The sequence below is a fragment of the Sus scrofa genome, chromosome 3 (assembly GCF_000003025.6).
Source record: "Sus scrofa isolate TJ Tabasco breed Duroc chromosome 3, Sscrofa11.1, whole genome shotgun sequence".
Taxonomy (NCBI): Eukaryota; Metazoa; Chordata; class Mammalia; order Artiodactyla; family Suidae; genus Sus; species Sus scrofa.
This window is the reverse complement of record NC_010445.4, coordinates 62,333,384-62,355,003: the sequence shown is the minus strand read 5'-3', so window position 1 is coordinate 62,355,003 and position 21,620 is coordinate 62,333,384. Positions and strand designations below refer to the sequence as shown.

General features: G+C 38.3%; 1 long non-coding RNA gene across 1 annotated transcript in view; it reads right to left on the bottom strand.

The window, feature by feature from the left end:
• The window catches only part of LOC110260136, a 62,853-nt gene that overhangs the window by 12,317 nt on the left and 28,916 nt on the right, over positions 1–21,620 (bottom strand). The window lies entirely within an intron of this gene.

Sequence of the window (21,620 nt, the reverse complement as noted above, 5' to 3'; positions counted from 1 at the left end):
GCACCTGCGGCATGTGGAAGTTCACGGGCTAGGGATCAAATCAAATCAGAGCTGCATCTAAGACCTAAAACATAGCCTGTGGCAACATTGGATCCTTAACCCACCAAATGAGGCCAGGGATTGAACCCGAATCCTCACATGAGGTTCTCAACCTACTGAGCCGCAACGGGAAGGCCTATGATTCTGAGTTACACGTTTCCCAGATTATACAGTCAGTCAAGTACATTCCCCAATATGGATGCGCATTTCTTAGCCAGAAGCTCAATTCCCACTCACTTTTTAATTTCTTTGTGTGTTGTTTGCTTCACTCAAATCAACCTGATGTTCCTGTTGAGGCAGAATACTAACTGAGGTGGTCAGTGTAGGAGCACGGGCTGCGATGCATTCTTTGATATGGCTACTGATGACCATTTGTGGTTTAACGGCTTCAGAGAGTAATTCCCCACAGGCCTTGTTTTATTACAGAAGCAAGCCTTCAGCACAGGCTTTGTTTACTATGGGAAATGTACCTTCCCCCACATGGACCTTAACTTCTAACCCTCTCCTCAGCTGATAGAAAATGAATGAGAGGAATGGTGACTTGGTCTAAAGGAAGAGAAGGACAAAGAAATCATAAAACTTACGGGATATTTCTACCCCTAAGACCCCTATTGGACAAGGACTGAAATAGGTAATTGGGCAAGGCCAATGGGAGAAAACCACATCTTTCTAGACCCCACGTTAGCACCCTCCATTTTTAAGGGATAAAAACTCCTATAGAACAATGGGGGGAGGGGCTTTTCTCCCTGCTCCCAGCAGCCCTGGGAGCTATTTGCTTCCCTGTAATAAAGACTTTTGCATGCTTGCTGCCTGTGTGCTCGTGGAGTTCACCCTTCGACTGTGTGAACAAGAACCTGGATTCTGGTAACATCTTGGGTAGGGCATCACCATCACTCAAGGTCCTATTAACTGGCTGATTAGTTTATCTGAGAAAACATGCAAATACTAGTGGGTTGACCGCTTTGGGCCGTATGAATATTAGAGCACAGGAAACCAAAAAATATAAAAGCAAAATAAAGAGTATAAATACTGTCCTGGAAGGCAGCACCAAACAGCTATGGGCCAAGAGTAGATATCACAGAGTGTAGAGATAATAGTAAAAAGCAGTTGAGACATCAGGAATATGGCAACACTGTTTTTTCCCACTTCAGTCTCTCCCAGTCTCTTTCACAAGAAGACTAACTAGCAACTATCCACATTCAATACAACATTGTGAAAACCAGAATCCAGGAATGAGGCTGATGCAAACCCTGGACCATAGAGACCAAGAAGGACCTCACTAAAAGAATAGGGGGGAGTGGGTACACCTTTACTACAACTCCCTTTCCCAAAGCCAGAATGGTGCCATATGAGGGCCCCCCAAGGCCTACAGTTTTCCCAGTTGGAAAGAAAGAGCACAAAATGGACATCTAGCTCCCCTACTATTGCAGGGTGCTTCTCAGGAACCCACCACGGTTTTGCCTCCCAGGGATTACTGAGGAAATCTGCAGGGCTTAAAGACTGAGGGTCAGCAGAGAAAGACTGGAGGAGGAAAAGGGGGTGGGGCTTACAGCAATTAGCCCTCAGATCTTGGCAGACTGCCTTCCTCATCACAGCTGTGCCTGAGTAGAAATCCCAGCCAGAGTCTCTGCCCATCTGCAGAGCCGTGTTTATGGCTCTGCTAGCCAGGGAACACAGTGGGCAGTTTTGTCTGGTTTATGTCACCAGCCAGCAAGTTGTGGCAGCCATGGAGCTCATTTTATGGCCCCATCCAGGCAGGAAACTAAATTTGAGGGCCCACTGAAACCAAGCAGGGCCTTGTGGGCTCCTGGGCACATAGGCCTTTCTGTGTCCCCCATTTCTTATTTTTAGAGAATAAACTTCCACCTCCATGACCTTCCCCGGGTTCCAAAGGGTAGATTCAAACAGCTGACAATCAGGGAAGCAAAGGGGTGCAGAGATCGCAGGGAGGAGCTGTCAAGAAACAATAGTGCAGCTTTGGGTCAGGTCTTGATTTCTCTTCAAGGAATATACATAACAATATCTTTGAATTCTTCTGCAGAACTAAACCCCCCAATGAATGGAAGATGTTAATGAAGCATTCTTTCTTCTGGAAAGGAGACCACCAGACCTCTGAACCCCAGCTTTGAAAACAATACAAGCTTGCCTTTACCCTGATTCTTCTCTGCAGCCCTAGTTTTTACTCCCCAAACTATAAAACCACCTCCCAATCTCTCCTAAAGGGGGCACAGTCTTTGAGGCATTAGCCTACTCAGATCCTTCTTTGCCTAGCAAAGCAATAAGCTATTTTTTTTTCTCCTTTGCCCAAAACTCTGTCTCCGAGTTTCTATTTGGCACCAGTGAGCAGAAAATAAATTCTAGCAACAACATTTACTACTGAATATCACCCCCAGTCCAGTCTGGCCAAATAAAGAAGCCTAAGCAGAGAACCCAGGTAGCTGCGTAACTCTTTTTCAGCCACGCTTACAGCAGTACCCAAGGAGAAAGCCCAGCCAGCAGCTCTGCCCACCACCAGAGCTAAGGTGGTAGCCCTGTATGACTGGGGAGCTAAGTGGGTGGTTGTGCCTGACTTGGGTAATCAGCCAGTGAGCCATCCTGGCCATTAGCATGTTCTACAGTGCTGCCTGAGGAAGGGGGGAAATTGTGAAGCCTCACAAAACTGCTAAGTATAGCTTCCAGAGCCCCCCTAACTAGAAAGCCTGATCTGAAAACACAGGCAGCCATGGAACTCATCCTATGGCCATGCTTGGGCAGAAATACAAACCTAAGGGTGAAATGTAGCCTCTGGCCCCAAATAACAAAGGGACCTTAAGAGTGACAATTGTACAGCCCAGTTTACAGCCCTGCCCCACAGCAGAGCTTAGTCTAAGGCCTTGCCCAATGGCTAAATGTAGCCTGAGGCCTTGTCCAGTCAGTGATCCAGTCCAGAGCCTACAGCCCTACCCAATGAGGTAGCTCAGACAGTAACCATGCTCTACAGTCCTGTTCAACATTGTGGTACAGCTGGAGGCTCTCCCAACCAAAGAGTGCATCCAGCTATCTTGCCCATTAGCAGGGCTTTGGGCTGCCTGATAGTGAAGCCCAGTGTGCATACCCACCCAACTTTGGGACATTATCCATGTCCCTGCTGTTTTATAAAGACTACAGCCTGAGTATCTGACTGACCAAGAAGCCCTGGCTACAAACCCCACTGAACACAGTCAAGCCACTGGCACCATCCAGTCAAGGATCAGACTGTGAAACAACACTGAACCATGAATGATTGTATAATAAGGCTTGTAATCTTGGACAACTGAAAAGACCAACTAGTGACACCTCCATGCCAAACACAGCTGCTTCACCAAAACACAGATGATTTCAGAGTCCAGGTAGTGGCCCCACATGACCACAGAACACAGCGAGCAGTTGCACTTGATCAGGGAGCCCACTCATCAAACCCACAATAATGGAAAACCCTCCAACATGTCCACTAACTATGAAGCCCCACAAGAGGCACCCCTCAACCTCACAGCACAGGGATTGGCCTCACCCAAACAAAAACCACAAGAGAAAGCCCCGACTGCCCAACAATACCACTGGCTAATGTTTCCAGAGCGCCAAACTTGCTAACGGTGAAAGACTGTCCCTGTCAAAGAAAATCTAAATCTGTAAAAGGTGACCACTTACTCAAATGTGCAGATATTAATGCAAGGGCGTAAGAATCACAAATAATCACACACCATCCAAAGAAACTAACAGGAGTTCCCATTGTGGTTCAGAGCATTAAGGACTCAACGCTGTCCCTATGAGGATGTGGGTTTGATCCTTGGCCTTGCTCAGTAGGTTAAGGATCTGGCTTTGCCACAAGCTGTGGTGCAGGTCATAGATGTGGCTCAGATTCATTTTTCTGTGGCTGTGGCATAGGCCTCAACTGAAATAAAAATCCTAATAGTTATTTGGTAAGTATTACTATATTGATTCTCAAGTTTATACAGAAAGGGAAAAGACTCAGAATAATCAAGGTAACACCAATGAAGAAAAATACCGTTTTAGGACTGACACTGCCTGACCTCAAGATTTACTTTAATTCTCCAGTAATCAAGACAGCATGGAGTTCCCGTCGTGGCGCAGTGGTTAACGAATCCGACTAGGAACCATGAGGTTGCGGGTTCGGTCCCTGCCCTTGCTCAGTGGGTTAACGATCCGGCGTTGCCGTGAGCTGTGGTGTAGGTTGCAGACGCGGCTCGGATCCAGCGTTGCTGTGGCTCTGGCGTAGGCCGGTGGCTACAGCTCCGATTCAACCCCTAGCCTGGGAACCTCCATATGCCGCGGGAGCGGCCCAAGAAACAGCAACTATAACAACAACAACAACAACAACAAAAAAAAAAAAAAAAAAAAAGACAGCATGGACTTGTTGAAAGAATAAATCAATGGAATTGAGAGTACTTTTCCAAAAAAATAGTTAAAAACATTACAGACCTAAATATAAAACTATAAAATCTCTAAAAAAAAAAAAAAAAGAAAGAAAAATCTGTGTCACCTTAAGTCTGGAGATGAGTTTTAAAATAAAATCATTTCTTCTGTACACAAAGACAGTCCTATTTCTCCCTTCTATATAGCATGTGAATCTAGATGTAACCAAGATATACATCAATAGCTAAATGGATGAACAAAGTTTGGTATACCCACTCAATGGACTATCATTCTTTGATTAAAAAAAATAAGCTAGTAAGCAATGAAAAAATGATCTTACATGCATACTGAGAAGTAAAACGAGCAAGTCTTAAAAAGCTACACACTATGTGATTCCAATTACACAATATTCTAGCAAAGGCAAAATTATGCAAGGGTAAACATATCAATGACTGTCAGAGGTTCAGCAGAGGTCAGAGTTGGAAAGTAAATAGTGCAACACAGGAAACTTTGGCAAAGAACTTTATAATACAATAATGATGAAACTTTATAATAATGGTGAAGTAAGGCACTAAGCATTTGCCAAAATTTATTGACTTTACTCTGCATAAAGAGTAAGACTTAATGTACACAACTTATTTTATAATTTATTTAAAAATATAATGTAGAATGTGATTGGTGAATCTAAATATCTTACAAATGTATGAAACATCATAGAAGGATGATAGGAGGCACTGACCTAAGTAACTTTGGAAATGAGTAGAGACAAAAAGCAGATGGATCTGTACATAACCAATGTACTATATATAATTGATAGTTTTTTTCTCATGGGCGTATGAACTAAAAGTTACGGAACAGTTATACATGCACACTGGAACTGTACAATCAAGTAAATGCAGAGAAGGTATTAGGAACAGGTTTCTCATCATTAGACTGGGAGTTTAGAAATGGGAAGGAGGCTGGGATGGTCAGTGTGGTGATTGATTCATTAGAGTTAGAGATATTAACATGAATTCATGTTTAGCTTAACATAGAAAGAGAAGGTTACATATAGAACTTTTCGTGGATATTTGTACATATCTGGATTAGTATACATACATATACCATTCTTTCCCTTTATATGCCAACTGACAGTCTCCCCAATAATGCCAGCTGACAGTCACCCCAATAATGATGAACACACATAGCACCCGGATATTGCTTTCTAATACCATCCTCCCATGAAAATTGGGAAAATGGCTGATTCCAGGCTTGAGGCAGGAAATATACAAGATGAATCTGAAACATTTTTTAGTGCCAGAGATTAAGTGCTCAAAAGTAGAAAAATAAGCTACACATTGATAGGGATATGTCAAAAGGACACAAAAAACAACTGAAAGTGCTCCCAGTTAGCCAAAGCTAGAAAAAACTAAGCAACAAAATAAATGAAATTGTATTAGATTATACCTCAAAATACAAAATGTCCATATTAAATATTATCATAAATAAATGATCAAATATTTATGACAGATGAGAAAGAGGAAAGAAATCTGTGCAGAATTCCAAATAATACACATAAAGAGGCCACTCTCAAGAAAGGGGAGCACAATCCCCCACCAATTAGTACAGATGATGCAAAGTGACTTCCTTCCAAGGAATACAGTATGGAAGCACAACATGGGAAGGGAGGGAAAAAGAGCAAATTCACAGTGGAGAAACCTAACAGTACTACCTCTACCAGGTGATCAAGATCAAGATTTTATCACATGAATTACCATTCACCTGTGTGGTCTTCTCCTAAACCCATGTCTCCAGTTAAATCATGAGAAAAAAATGCCAGATAAATTCCAACACAGGGGCAGCCTACAAGATTTCTGATCAGTGTATCTTAAAAACTTAAAAACTCATCAAAACCAAAGAGCATCTGAAAAACTGTGTCAGCCAAAAGAAGCCTAAGCAGATCTTACAACTAAATGTGATATTCTGGAACCAAATAAATAAAGAAAGAAAGAAAAAGAAAAAGACAGTAGGTAAGGACTAATGAAGTCTGAATATTACCACTGGAGTTATGAAGTCTATTGATGTAGGTTAATTATAAAAACAATTTTAAGAAATATACCATACTAATGTCAAATATTTCTTAAAAAGGAGGGAAGTGGGGATGGGGTATATGAGAGAAAACACAAGCTCACCAGCTGTAGATGTGGAAAGGATCATATTTGACAGCCAGCACTGCTCTTTGAAAGGCTGCTTTAAGAACTTATCCCTGAAGCCCCCTTCTTTTTTGAATGGGATGCTTTAACTGTTAAAGACTTGCAGCAGGACTGCAGGGATTTATAGGTTCAAACAGTCTTGTGTAGAATAATTTATTTCTAAGAATCTTCTCTGAAATCACACCATGCTTTTTTAAACAAGCTTTTTAAAAGTGGGTCTCTGCACACATCTGTATGAGAAATAGCTTTTACACTTATTAAAAGGCCTTAAAAGTGAGGCCAGGGATCGAATCCACAACCTCATGGTTCCTAGTCAGGTTTGTTTCCACTGCACCAAGACAGGAACTCTAGAACTGGAACTTTTTAGCACCATCTCATACTTGGCCTTCCTAGAGTTTTTCTGAATCAGAATTTCCAGGGTTCTCTTTTAAAATACTGGATATTATCTTATGATGTACATTGGTCCTCAGAGCTTAAAAAATTGGGATGGCTGGGTCCCACCCAAGAGAGTCTGACTTAATTGGGCTAGAAAATGACCTGGGTATTAAATTTTTTAAGCACTCCACAGATGGTAATTATGTGCAGCTAAGGTTAAGAGTCACTTTTTATAACAGCTTCCCAGGTGGTTCTCATGAATATAAAGTTTGGGAACCACTGTTTTTAACCAATTTTTAAGCTGCCTTTCCTGAACCAGGTGACCTTAACAATTCTGCTCCATCAGAGCTCTAATTTGCAAAAGTTAGGTGACTCCCTAGACTTGAATATCAGTGCTGGAATAATAGGCTACCTGATGTATTCAAATCTGTTTCTTCATGTTTAAAGACTGACTTGAGTACATTCATTTAACTAGATTCTAGCTAGTAACAGCTAATGTATCTCACTATCATCCTTCATCTGCTCTCCAGCTCTGTCTTTAAATGACTCTCTTGTCTGGCATTCACTCCCATCATCTATGAGTTTACTGAACCTGGAACTCTAGCCCATAGCCTGGTTCCACTCAGCTCTCACTCCTTCCACTTGGGTGAGTTACTATGGCATTTTTTTTTTCTGTTACTATCAGTGTTCTCCATCTCTCTACAGTCAGGCAACTCATCCCTTATGTACCTTTCTTCCTTACCCTTCTGAAATCTGTTAGAAAAAAAAATCTTGATATGGGTCACTTATAACTTAAAAGGGTGAAAGTCATAGTCTGATCATTCTTCCAGAAGAACTGGCTGTTTTACTTTGTTTTTGCTTTTTAGGGCTGCACCTGTGGAATATGGAGGTTCCCAGGCTAGGGGTCCAATCGGAAGTACAGCTGCTGGCCTACACCACAGCCACATCAGATCTGAGCCACATCTGCGACCTATACCATAGCTCACAGTAATGCCAGATCCTTAACCCACTGAGTGAGGCCAGGGATCGAATCCACAACCTCATGGTTCCTAGTCAGGTTTGTTTCCACTGAGCCATGATAGAAGTTCCAGAACTGGCATTTTTTAGTACCATCTCATACTATGAGATGAAGGATTTTACAAACTAGCAAGAACCCAGGAACAGTGAGCACTGGGGAAAGAAATATTTTTGTATTGAGGAAACTTAGGCAATTTCTAGAAATCACAGCTTACCTTGTTTATATAGACAGATGCCCTATCAACAGTAAAATAAGTCACTGTCTTGGTTTCAGCAACTCCCTACCTCTGTGCCACTCTAGAATTGTCACTGAAAATGTTGGGAAGCTAAAATTAACCTGCCAGATGCCAACAAGACCACTGCATTGGATCACAGCCTTCAAATATCACATCCATACTCAATATCAGTCAAAGTGACTGCATGACTGGATAGGCATTAAATTTAACAAATGGTTAATGTCACAAACTGATTTATCACTATACAGCATCTATTATTCTACTAAGGGCTGAAAGCCAAGTATTAAAAAAGGCTGAAATCCATGGAAACAATGTATAGCAACTGACTGGTAAATGAATCTCAGTTTGAGTCAAGACAGTCATTCTAGCCTCATGGTATTAGTGATGGAAAGTCTGAATGTCTGTTTTTTAACTAGAGCAAAAACGTTTCTAGTTATTAAAACCTATTATCATGCATGAGCACACTGGAGTTTCTTTGATCCTAAATGGAAACCAATTTCTTTGGGTGTTTAATATATATTTAGCCCTTAAAACTTATTTTTTTAAGGGCTTTACATATTTTGTTTTATCCAATCTTCCAAAATAACACAACAACACTTTTACTATCACTATTTTATAAAGAAAGCAACTGAGGTGCAGAGACTTTGACAAACTTTCACAACACAATGGAGCTAGTATAGGAACACAAATAGCCTGCCCCTGAAGCCTCTATTTTCTCCTCAGGACACTCATGGTCGAGTTATGCTCCTTACTTCTCCATAATTTTACTTACAGTTTTTGAGTAGGTTAACATTTCTCTCCAATACTACAACTCATCTTAGATGCAGATACATCTCTGTTGCACCTTTTATTATGCCATAGTATCCAATGCATAGAGCCTGTCAAAGAGGAAGCTTTTAAAAAAAGAATGAATAAATGAAAAAAATATTGTCAGTTCATATGGAAGCTTTAGGTAACTACGGACTTGGACCAGAAAATAACAAATACAGTTGCTGGTTGGCCAGTGGCATCTTCAGCCACTTATCCTACTCTGACATTTAGTGAAGTACACTGCAGTTGCCTGGTGCACCAGACATTACATTGTTAAAGTCTTTGCTGAAATAACTACATCAAACACATGGGATAACTATGGCATGATTGAAACTCTGACCCAATTAAGAGTGTAATTGCAAAATAAATAAATAAACAAAACAGGTGGGTCTGGAATGTCTGTTAAGAAGAACTTTTTACTAAACATATATTCTAAAAGCACTGTATTTATACCCATCTCCATTTCTAACAAATGCTGCCATCTATATATTCAAAAATCATAGCAGAGCAAATGCCAATGGAATTTAATCCACTGCACGAGCAAGGTTCTTTATGTAATTTCTTTGTTGTATACTTATCTTTTAAATAATCTTGAGCAGCAGTATAATTTAGCTTCCATGTGTGGAGGAACACTTAAAAGAATGGCAAGATTTTTGGTGGCCACTCTTTCTATTCCGTCCTGGACTGCAGTGTATGTAGGAGGAGTGGGGAGAAGGTGGGGATGTTGATGGAAAGGTGCGGTACTTGTACTACAGCTAAAAGAGGCTCAAGTCATCCCTCTCTGTGAAAGAACAGTGACTCACAGGATCATCCCCTTTTCCCAACCTTCCCACCTCATGTGTTTGTTACCTAAGCTGATTTAACATAAGGAGCAGTTGAGAAATAATTTCTCCAAAAGGTGCTGGTAGATGGACAAAAAGAATGTGAAAAATAAGAAACAGTAAATGAATTTAGGTTGGGGAAAAACAGTAAATGGAGATTCTGGGGATGGTAATCTGTCATGATTAGTAGAGCATTAGAGCACAGTTGTAAAAATTTAATTATTAATTATGCTTTGAAAGAGTATCATCACTTTCAACATTGCTCTTCAGAGAACTTCATTAGATGTAAACTAGTTCTTTATTTTTTTGAAGTTTGCATAGTTTGTCTTCATATTATAATCATTTCTTCATATTATAATCATGCCATTATAAAACTCAAAAGAGGGGTGATATTGAATAATTTTATAAGTTCACACCTAAAATATATTCTTATAAATTTAAATGTGAAATAAATGTACTATTTAGTCATACATTCAAGTTGATATTTTTCATGGCTCTGACAAGATTATGTAATAGCTGATTTTTTACATGTATCCTAAGATATTTGTGTCTAAGTTCAAAAACAAAGTTATTATTTTTTTCCTTGTCTTAAAAATATGGCTAACTTCTTTTTTATGATTTTTATTTTATTCCATTATCAAGTGAAATTATTTTTAAAGCTTGAGACTATAATCCCAGGATATTCATGGTGTGTTTACAATCATAAGTGATTTCTTGATTGTGTATGTCTGACACTGATATACCAGATCTCAAATCCACATCATGGAATTTAAGAGTTGGTGTTCAATTTGCTATATATAGTAGTATTGGATATTTAATTTCAAATCAGAAATGTCTACAGATAACAAATAAAATAGTTATAAAACTAGTTCATAAATGCCCTAAAGAATTTAGAGAACATGTAAAAAATGACCAATTTTTGAAATACAAAAATATTAAGAAAACCAAAAAAAATATGACTTTAATGTATAGATCCCAGCCAAATCAAGTTTTAATTCTTATTGATAGTGAGAGAAAAATGAATATCTAGGAGAAGTGAAGAAATATCTAGAAAGTAAAATAACACTTATTGAACATTATTAAATTTTTATTCAGTGTCCCTCCCTGGGAGTCCCCTGGTAGACTACTGGTTAGGACTCAGTGTTTTCACCACTATGGCCCAGGTTCAATCTCTGAGAGATCCCAAGATCCCATATCAGGCCACTGCTCGCTTGCTGTGGCCAAAAATAAAAAATAAATACATAAATAAATAAAGTCCTCCTTTAGAGAATTATGAGCAGAGATCATAGGAATATTTAAAGGAAATTTACCTCAGTAACTTCTAGAATATATAAAGCTCTATTCCTTGCCCCATCTGCATGGTCTCATCTCTGTTCACTGCATCACCTCTGCCTTCACTTCTTCCCCGGAAGTTCATTTGAAGACCTTGTCCTGATACTCTGCCCTGCCAGTCTCAACAGAGAAAGAGGTACAGGACAGTCTAAGCCTCTCACTACACAGAACTTAGAACTCAGCTACCTATCCAACTTGTTTCTCAAGACAAGAAAAGAGCCTGGTCCATGATAAGTGATCAATAAATATTTATTGAAAGAATAAATGATAGATAAATGGATTTATTTTCCAATGTCATTCCGTTCTTGAGCATTCTTTGCTGCAGATTAGACCTGGAGCTGACTTCCAGGCTCCTGTGTGCTACCAAATCAGAGTTTTCCATTTCACCTGCCTTGGCTTGGACCTGAAACTCAAAGTCAGACTGGTCAGTATGACCTCTTGCTCTCCCAAATCAAGATATCAACTGCTTAATCAACCCCTAAATTTAATTTTAGATTTTGTACTTCCCCTTTCAGCTCATCGGCATGATCCTCCAAAGCGTACAGTTTATTTCCAATTTTTCTTCCAATCTGATGGTAAGGATTTTTTTTTTTTCCTCCTACAACTATACTATACTCTGATTTCAGGCCTCACTAACAAGTCTGGGACCAAGGAAGAGTGAAGAAGCTAAATTATGTCAGATAGTCCACAGTTTTCAAAACCATAACATCCACATATGAGAGACTCGGGTTTTGTAGCTATGTGAAGGAAACTGGCAAATAAACCCAAGTCAAATGGAACAAAAACAACAAATATTTTATAACTTGTGGAGAAACATTAAAATCAAGTATATTAACTCTTTTTGATTTTTTATTAAATATTTTTGATTGTAGATAACTTTTATGATGCCAGAAAGTGATGTCAAAATCTATGAGAAATGCCTGGTTGTCATTTATTTTGAAGGAAGCTGCCCAGAGTTTTTCTGCAATATTCAAGCTCTTTGGGGATTTTTGTTTTTTTAACTGAATCTCTCCTACAAAAGACAGGCCAAGGTTCCCATCACTGTCATTTACTCAATGATCATTTATTTTTCAGCTTGTCCACTCTTTCCAATTCAATGTTATCACTGTTGAGTAAATTTTCCTAAGGCAACAATCTATAATTCACCAAAGACAACTCAACCCTCTCAGACTTTTATAGGGAACAGCTATAGCACTATAAAAGGTAATTTGCAAAATGACATCCTGGGACCCTGAAATCTTTCATTCACTTCACATGTTAAACCATTTCTCTGGAAATGGTTATATCATCATTGCATTGCCTTGTGGCAGAGGGCCAAGGGCAGATCCTTTTAGCTAGTTGAGGTCACTCTGAAAGCCTACTGACAATTCCTTGCTACAGTGAAAGTAAGTCCAAAGAACAAATAAATCTTCATTTGGCAAAATAAATACATTGAGCCTTGTTGGCTGGGAGGTGTTAAAACACTCTAATTATCTATATAGAGTTCCATGAAAAGATAAATTTTCTTCTATATCAAAATAAACTACCATAGAATGATCACATAAAAATTAAATGAATGATTCATTAAATCATTTATTCCCCAAAGCAAACTTACAGAGTGCTTTCTGCAGCACTCCACTGATATGAAGGGAGAACATTAACAAATTAATATGAGATAGGTCCCTTGCCTGTCAAGACTGACTTAATAAGTGTGGAGGCTATTTAACAAGAAACACAAAAGGATGTCTATGAAACTATTTCATTACAGGTCAACGAGGATACATGTTCAAGAATTTAAAAATACATGCTTAATGGTGTATTTGGAAGAATCAACTTGTAAAATAGGAGATGGTGCAGGAGATGAATGGGAAGAAAACATTTGCCAAATTCTATAAGCTGATTAGAATGAGTGAGTGGGAGAGAGAAAGAAAGAAAGAACGAATGAATAAGATCAGACTGCTGGTAGAGCTAGACACCTTCAATTTCACTCTACTTGAAAACATGAACAAGTTAAATACAAGTTATTAGAGATGATGCCACTTGGTTAGATGTTAGACAAATCTTGATATTCCAAGACAAGACATATACCATTTGGGAAAGCTGTTTAACCTCCATGAACTTCAGTTTCCTGATTTCTAAAACACGGATAAGCTGTTGTTAAGATTCAATAAGATCATATATGTGGAGCTCTGTGTTCATAATAGAACGTAGGCAAACCCCAGGACCCTCTCCAGTTCCCCTGAATGGCAGAGGGCTTGTTGTTCTCTGCTTTCTAAAGCAATAATCAGTGTAAGACCTACCAAAATATTCCTCTTCATTTTGCTCCTAGAAACCGAACACATAGAATTATGAACTGAATTCACCATGGGAACACTTTGCGTCCTTGTACTTAATAACTTCTGAAGTATATTTTTAAAAATCTAGTTTCTTGTATACTTTCTGTGTGTTTGGATTGGGAGATTAGTGGTATGAGGAGACACACTGGAGCCCAGAGCAAAGGAAAAGTCAATAATATTGATCGTTTCTCCAATTTAAAACCTGATTTATTGTAGAGTTCCTGGTGTGGCTCAGTGGAAATGAATCTGACTGGTATCCATGAGGATGCAGGTTCAATCTTTGGCCTCACTCAGTGAGTTAAGGAGCTGGCATTGCCATGAACTGTGATGTAGGTGGTAGACATGGGTCTGATCTGGGGATGCTGTGGCTGTGGCTACAGCTTTGATTTGACCCCTAGCCTGGGAACCTCCATATGCTGTGAGTACGGCCTCAAAAAAGAAAAAAAAAAAAATTGTAGTAATACTTTTGATTTTTTTTTAAATATTGTATTAGGTATTATTATCTTGAGAAGAATTCTTCTAAAATATCCTTAGGTCATTTGCCTGAGGCAAATATCTTGCTGGCCTTATCCTAGGGCTATGGGAATTTTTTTTTCTTTTTTTTAGATACAGATTCAGAGATTGTGTTTTGTGTCACATTATTAAATGTTTCAGAGTGAACCTCGCCACAGTATATTCTGTCAAATGAGCAACAAAAATTTATGTGAAAACAATCATCAATAGAATAGTGGTGGGGTTAGTTTACCCCCACCAAGGAGACAGGATCTCCATTCCTCTTTTATTTTCAGTCTCAAGTGTTTTTCCTTCATGGCCTGCAGTCTAGTGATTGAAGGCCTCCAGGAGGTCTGTGGCATGAAGTCAGTGCCACTGGAAAACTAGACGTTTTCTCTTTTTCTTAATGACACATGATTCACTGAACATTTAAAATGCACTGGGCACTGAAATATGCACTTATTTTTTTTCCTACTGTTCCATTCTCTCAAAGAAGCTAATAGGAAGTTATTATTAATAACATTTCACAGATGTAGAATTAGAAATTCACAAACATTGACCAGCCCATCAAAAGCAAGTTCTTTGGATCAAGTCTCAAATATGGCAGCCTTCCTCAAGGCAAAAAATTAAAAAATGCGACTGTATAAATTAAAATTGGAACTCTGAACTCTAGAAATAAGAATTAGACTAGCGACTACTATGCTCAGAGTTGAAAAATCCTTATGATCTGCTAACACCAAAAAAAACATCTTTTTTGTTTGTTTGTTTTTTGTCCACACCCATAGCATTCAGAAGTTCCCAGACCAGGGATTGAACCCTTGCCACGGCAGCAGTCTAGTTGTTGCAGTAACAACGCCATATCCTTAATTTGCTGAGCCACAAGGGAACTCCCAGAAATAACACATTTATTAGAATGTAACCTTATATATAAGATAAAATATACAAATATATGATGTATAAAATGTTACACATAAAACAATATAAATATATAGCATATAATATAGATAACATATAACAATATAGCAAAAGCACACAAAAACAGTGAAAGTGTAAGCCTTGCAAATGGCAAAAAGTAATGGGAAAAGAGTTTACTATGGATGAGAAAAACTGGTCAGGATCTAGGGAAATCCCAGAAGCTCATACTTGCAGAGGTTGGAAAATTTTGATAAGTCTAGAAAAGTAAGACACACAGGTCATTAATCAGAATTTGACAAGCTCTTTACTTATCAAAAACCAAACTTAGAGGAATATAATTATCAAAGGGTCAGCAGTGACAAACCATCCTGATTTACCTGTGACTGAGTCGATTTCCCAAGACACAAGTGACAATTCCAGGAAAACCAGGAGAGTCCCAGGCTAGCCAGGATAATTGGTCAGTCTAGAAGAGATTGGAGATCCAAAAGTCTTATCCAGAACTGGTAGAACTAGATGAGAAAAGCAAAGTCAAATGCCCTAATTGAGAGGTGGGAAGGTAAGCAAGCCATATGTTGGGATGGACCGAATTCAGAGATGAAAGTGTGGACAAGAGAGTCAAAGATCTCAGTCACTCAAAAATCTATTAGGATAATTGAGCAGATAAGACACATACATGGTATTGCAATGTAAATGATAATAAATTTCATAACAGAGAAACAGAACAACTGTTATGGGATTTCAGAGAGGGCAGAGAATCTCCAATTTCAATGAGATGAGAAAGGAGGCATTACAACCAAGATTGGAAGAAACCCAGAAAAAAGATGTGACATCTGAATGTACACAAGATGCACAGATCATACACCAGATCTGCCCTTCCCTTGGAATGGAATTTGCAGGTGAAAGCGAGTTGTGGAAAACAGTATTTGGAATTAACTTTAGGGTTAGTCTTTAACATCAGGGTACATATTTCAGATTTTATTCACCAAGCTTCAATAAATGAACCATATATAAGATTTTGATCAAGGAAATAGGTAAAGAAGCTGATCTATGCTTCAGAGGAATAGTGTAGACAATGATGAAATATAGCTCTGGGACAGAGAGTCACTGGAAACAGAGTTCTTGAAAAGAACAATGATAACTATACAGACATGAGGAGAAACAAAGGACTGAGGGAATGAGAGGAAGACAGAAAGAATGGGATAGGGAAAACATTAGAATTTAAGGCAGTGTGACAAAAAGGGAAAAACTCAGGCTTTAGAAAGGCAGACAGACCTCCACTGATTTCTCTCATCCTTACTGACAATATGACTTTAAGAAGAAAGCTCAGCCTTTTCCAAGCCTCAGATCTCATCCATAAAATAGGGATAATATTACCCTCATAAGATGCCTGCTATAAATTATCCAAATAGGACAGTAGATGTAATGTCCACCTTAGAATTCCTAGTACCTAGACCTTCTTCAGTCAATTATAATGCTATAAATTAACAGAAATTGGCAACTGATTGCAATTGACAGTAAATAGTTTAGACATGTCCAAGGTAACTTCAAAAATCTTATTTTAGAGTTGCATGCTATTCTTCAAAAGTTCATGACAGAGCTATTGAGGATCTCCCTCCAAAGTTATAAAAATAATTTAGGCTTCAAGTCTCTGTCTTTGCCACTCTTGAAAATAGACTTGAAAATTCACCTATTTTTTCTGGTTATTATATGGGGTATACACACATGCACACAAACACACACTTTCCTTCATTTAAAAAATATAAATAAACATTTATATTTACTGATAAATAGCCTATAGGATATTTATATTCCTAAGCTTTTTAGGACTAGACTTTAGTGTGTGGCATATCAAACAAAAAGACACACACACAAAAAAACCCAAAACAACAAAAGAACTCATTCTCTGGAGAAACTGTCTCTCAGTTTTTCCAACATAAAATATATGATAACATATTTTTTTTATTTTATGTCTGCACCCATGGCATATGGAAGTTCCTGAGCCAGGGACTGAAGCCAAGCTGCAGCTATGACCTATACTACAGCTGTGGCAATATCTGATTCTTTAACTGAATGTGGCAGGCCAGGGATGGAATCCACACCTTCACATTGACGCAAGCCACTGCAGTGTGATACATGACAGGAACTCTGGTGATAACCTTCTTGTGTGATGCCTTACTGGATGGTACAAAATTAAAATCTAGGAGATGCTCAGACAAAAAGACTGCACTGTGCCATGAGTATTACCATGGGCAAGTTCAGGGAGGATGCAGGATTTGAGCAGCAGAGTATAGCAGGATTTATTTGATGAGACTCTCAAGTGGAATCAGAACAGTTTTTGCACTATTCCTACTTGTTCCATCAGAGTGCAAATGCCTTGGCCTGTGATACACTCCACCCCTGGAGTCTCCTTCTTTACCAAATTCACAAGCTAATTCTTACTGCTTGAAGATCCTGAGGACAAAGATTTGCATGTTAAGGTGTAAAGTGGGACCAAGAATTTTACAGGAGCAGCCACCTGGCACCAAGCTGTAAAAATGTCTTGAATGATGACAACTTAGGAGACCTAATGATCCAGGCTAAATGGAAAATAAACCTAAATGTAGAGCAGAACCGTTCCCAAGAAATGTTGACTTTGAGAGAATTCATTTTGCATGCCACATTGGTCCTCTCTGAAGATGATTTTTTTTTTTTTAAGAGACCAACTGAGGATATTCTGTGTTCCCCACACAGCCCATAGTAAAACATGAGACTACCAGTGTTCACATTGGAATTTCCACCATGACTAGAGAATATATATCCATATGGCTTGGGAACATCCCTCAGCCAATAACTCTTAGAGGGAAATTATAAGTACATTGAGGGGAATCATTAACAATGATATTATCTTAACCTTACAGCAATGTATTTCAGTGTATGGAACTTATACTGGCATTTACAGACCTTTGGGGAAAGTAGAGAACATGGCTTTAATCACCATGGTTAAAGATGTGAATGTCCAGGATGGTAAAACTGTTTCTGAAAGCAAGTGTCTTCTTTCCATTTCAACAGGTGATGAAAAAAATTGATCTATATGGAATATCAATGCCCTTGTATAAATAGATTATCTAGTAAAGAAAATGAAAGGTGTTTCTGTAAGAATCCAGTACCAATAGGAGTATATTAAGAAAACCAAATTGTTGGTTGCTAGTGTAAAATCAATCGTGCTTTGTTAGAGAAAGCTGAATCTACAAAACAACTGTGAAGTTATCCACAGGAATGTAGGTACTTCTGTGCTAGAAGGGCTCAAGCTAACACATTTTTTATGAGAGGTAGATATGATTCAAACATTTGCTGGTAAGTAACATTCCTTTCCCTCCCTCTGCCTATGAATCTGCTGCCTTAGCAACACAGGTGCTCAGATGACTCATTATGTATATTGTTCTGTCTTTTCCTCTGCTTTGGTCTGTTCTCTAATACGTGGCTTTTGAAAAAAAAACACAAAGGAGAGAAAGAAAGATGGGATGTGACGGCAGGCTACTGTACCAATGATTAAGTCCCTTCTGAATGTCTAAGATTAAACTCCTTGTTTGATTTGTGAAACGGTCTCACCAATATTCATTTTTTTGGTATAAAAAATTCCACACAATTCTTACTGAGATTCTCTTCTGTGACTCCTTATAGGTGTCTTTACATTTTATTTCTTTTTTGCTTCCTGCAAAATATGAATCTAAGCTCAATGGAAGTGTAAAATACCCTTGTCCTTGCTTCTCTCCATCTACCCACAGAAACATGTTTATACATCAAAAATGATGTCACTGTGTAGCTCACTAAAAGACAGTGATGCTATAACTCTAGTGTTATAACCCTCTGTATTCCCTCCCTTAAGGCTCTGAAGCATGGAGCAAGCAATAGGAGGAGCGGTTAGGTGAAGTGCTAAGAATATGTGAGAGTAGAAATCACCTGGCAAGCAAGGAGTCTCGTGGCTAGAAAGGCAGCTTCTTTCAGCTCTTTTCATTTATGGAGTACAATTACTTAGTTTGTGGCTAGTCTATTTTTACTGTATCTCTGTACTACTACTTGCAAAACTAATCTCTATGTTATAGTTTCCTTGTCCTTGTGGAAGGGATAATCAAAAGCTCCAGTCGCAAGTGGTTGTTGTCGGGATTAAACATGGTGTGGCATCACATAAAGTATTTAGAAAAAAGACTGTCTCACACACGATGCATGCTCAGATTCAATTAGCCAAATGTAACACCATTATTATTTTCTGTGAAAATAAAACAAAAAGCAGATTCCACACTCGGAATCTTAGGCAGGCATTCAGGCATTGATTTCTTGCTGAATTCAAAACTTTGCTTGGCTCTCACTTCATGTGAGGATTTCCAACTACTAAAGCATGGTTTCTGTTTGTAGACATGCTATGATATTTTCCTAATGAATAAGTTTATTCAAAGAAAAAAGCAAGTCAATGTAAAGAAATGTTAAATGAATCATATTTCTGTTCATGCACCAACATAACGAAATCTCTGAGCAAAATGACTTAACACTGGGACTACAAGTAACAGTACTGCTATTAGCAGTAAACAGTGTGCAGATTCCCCTTTATCTTCTTATTGTCACATGCCTTCCCTGCCCCCAAGCACAGCATCCCAGCCTCTGTCAATCGTGCTACTCTTCTTCCTAAAACGCTCCCATGTTCCCCTTCATGGTTTGACTCATTGTCTTCAGGAAATCATCTCCAATTACACTGATTTGTAATTACCTTCATTTTTTTTTTTCTGAAGTAAATTTTGCTTTTATAAAAGAGCTTTGTGATCAAACAGTACTATACTCACTCCTAACTCTGCCCTTACCAGTGTATGATTATAGGCGAGATACTCCACAATTTCCTCATTTTTAGTACAAAGAACATAAAAAATAATGACTAGTTGTATATTAGTGTACGGGGTAAATGAGATAAAATATATGCAACTTTTATACGATCTGCTTAAAGCTCAAAAAAAATTCAGTGATACAATAGCTATACTTGTATTTTAGAAATGCATCTTTTTTTCCTTTCTTTCTTCCTTCTTTCTTCCTTCCTTCATATTCCTTTTGTGACTATCCTTTAAGTCGGAACCCTTTCTTTTTTTCATTTCTTAAAGTTTTACTCAAGTGGAGTTGATTTATGTTGTTGTGATAATAAAGTGGTCCAGTTATACATTGCAGACATTCATTCTTTTTCACACTATTTTCCCATATAGATTATCAGAGAATATTGGGTAGAGTTTCCTGTGCTATACAGCAGGTCCCCGTTGGCCAGTCATTCCATTTACTATGTTTGTGATATAAACAGAACAGTCTCTACTATCATCCCAAATTTTCAAACAAAACTATGTTTATTCATTTATTTTTTTATTAAAGCCTTAATTTATATATCCTTTAAAAGTTTTTGAGTTTGCTTACAATAAAAGACATTTAAAGTAAGACCACTAAAATTTAAATGTTCATTCAATATTATATGGAGGGTATGAATTACAAATATGCCAAACACTTCAGCTAACAGAACTACTGTACTGAACATAGATTCAATTGTACAGTCTTGGCAGCCTAGGCATCAGGGGAATTGTGGCAGGTTATGAGTCTGATGAGTATTTTCAACGTTTCCCAGACCTGATTCCTCAAGTCCTAAAGACTAAAAGTTGCCTTCAACAAGTTGGATCAGAGATTGTGGATCTATAAATTTATCTCCCTAAGTGTTTTCTTTTGGGGCTATGTCATATAAGTGTGGTAGAATTTCATTAAATACAGTAAGTCAGACTACATGTTCTGCAAAATTTTTGTCCACTTTGCCACTGTATCTGTGTTTTCTTATAAAACATTCAACTAGAAATTGGAATTTGATATATCACCCACCAAGAGATGCGTGCATTATGCAGTATTTGAAGCTGAGGAATAATTTTTGAAGAGCTAGTATATCAACCACCTAATTCTGTCCATTAGTTTAGTATTTTACAGTTTACAAAGTGTTTTGGAATATATTATCACTTTTAGAAACACGGCTGAAGTACATGAGAAAGAGCTGTGGGCTGAAGTTAGATGATTCATACTCAGCTCCACCCAACACAGCCTTACATCTCTTCCCCTACTTTTTAACATCCCTTCCTAACACATCCCTCCTGAATGATGTTGCAGATAGGCATCTCCACTGAGCCCAACTTTTAATTTTTAATTATTACAACATTTTTTAAAATTTCTGTGAAGGAATGCTGGTATAGACCATTATGAAAAAGTCAGCAATTACATGTACAGCCAACCATAAAAATGGTCAAAAATCCATCTTATTCCCCTGGGCTTCTTTTCAGTGAATGTGCCATTGGCTTCAGAGAGTGGGATGGGATCCTTTCATCTTCTGACCTTCTTCAGTCATCTGACCTCTTGAAACTCTACCCCTCTGCACTGATAGCCCCATGCTGGAGGCAAGCGGGGAAGTGGAAAACTTCCAGAGTCTGGGGCCCACTGTCAAAAACATATTCTTTTCCCGTATAGGTTATTACAGGATACTGAATCGAATTCCCTGTGTGATACAGTATGTCCTTATTAGTAATCTATTTTATATATGTAGTAATGTGTATATGTTAATCCCAAACTCCTAATTTATCCCTCCCTCCACATTTTCCATTAGTTTGATTTCGAGATCTTTGAATCCATTTCTGCTTTGTAAAA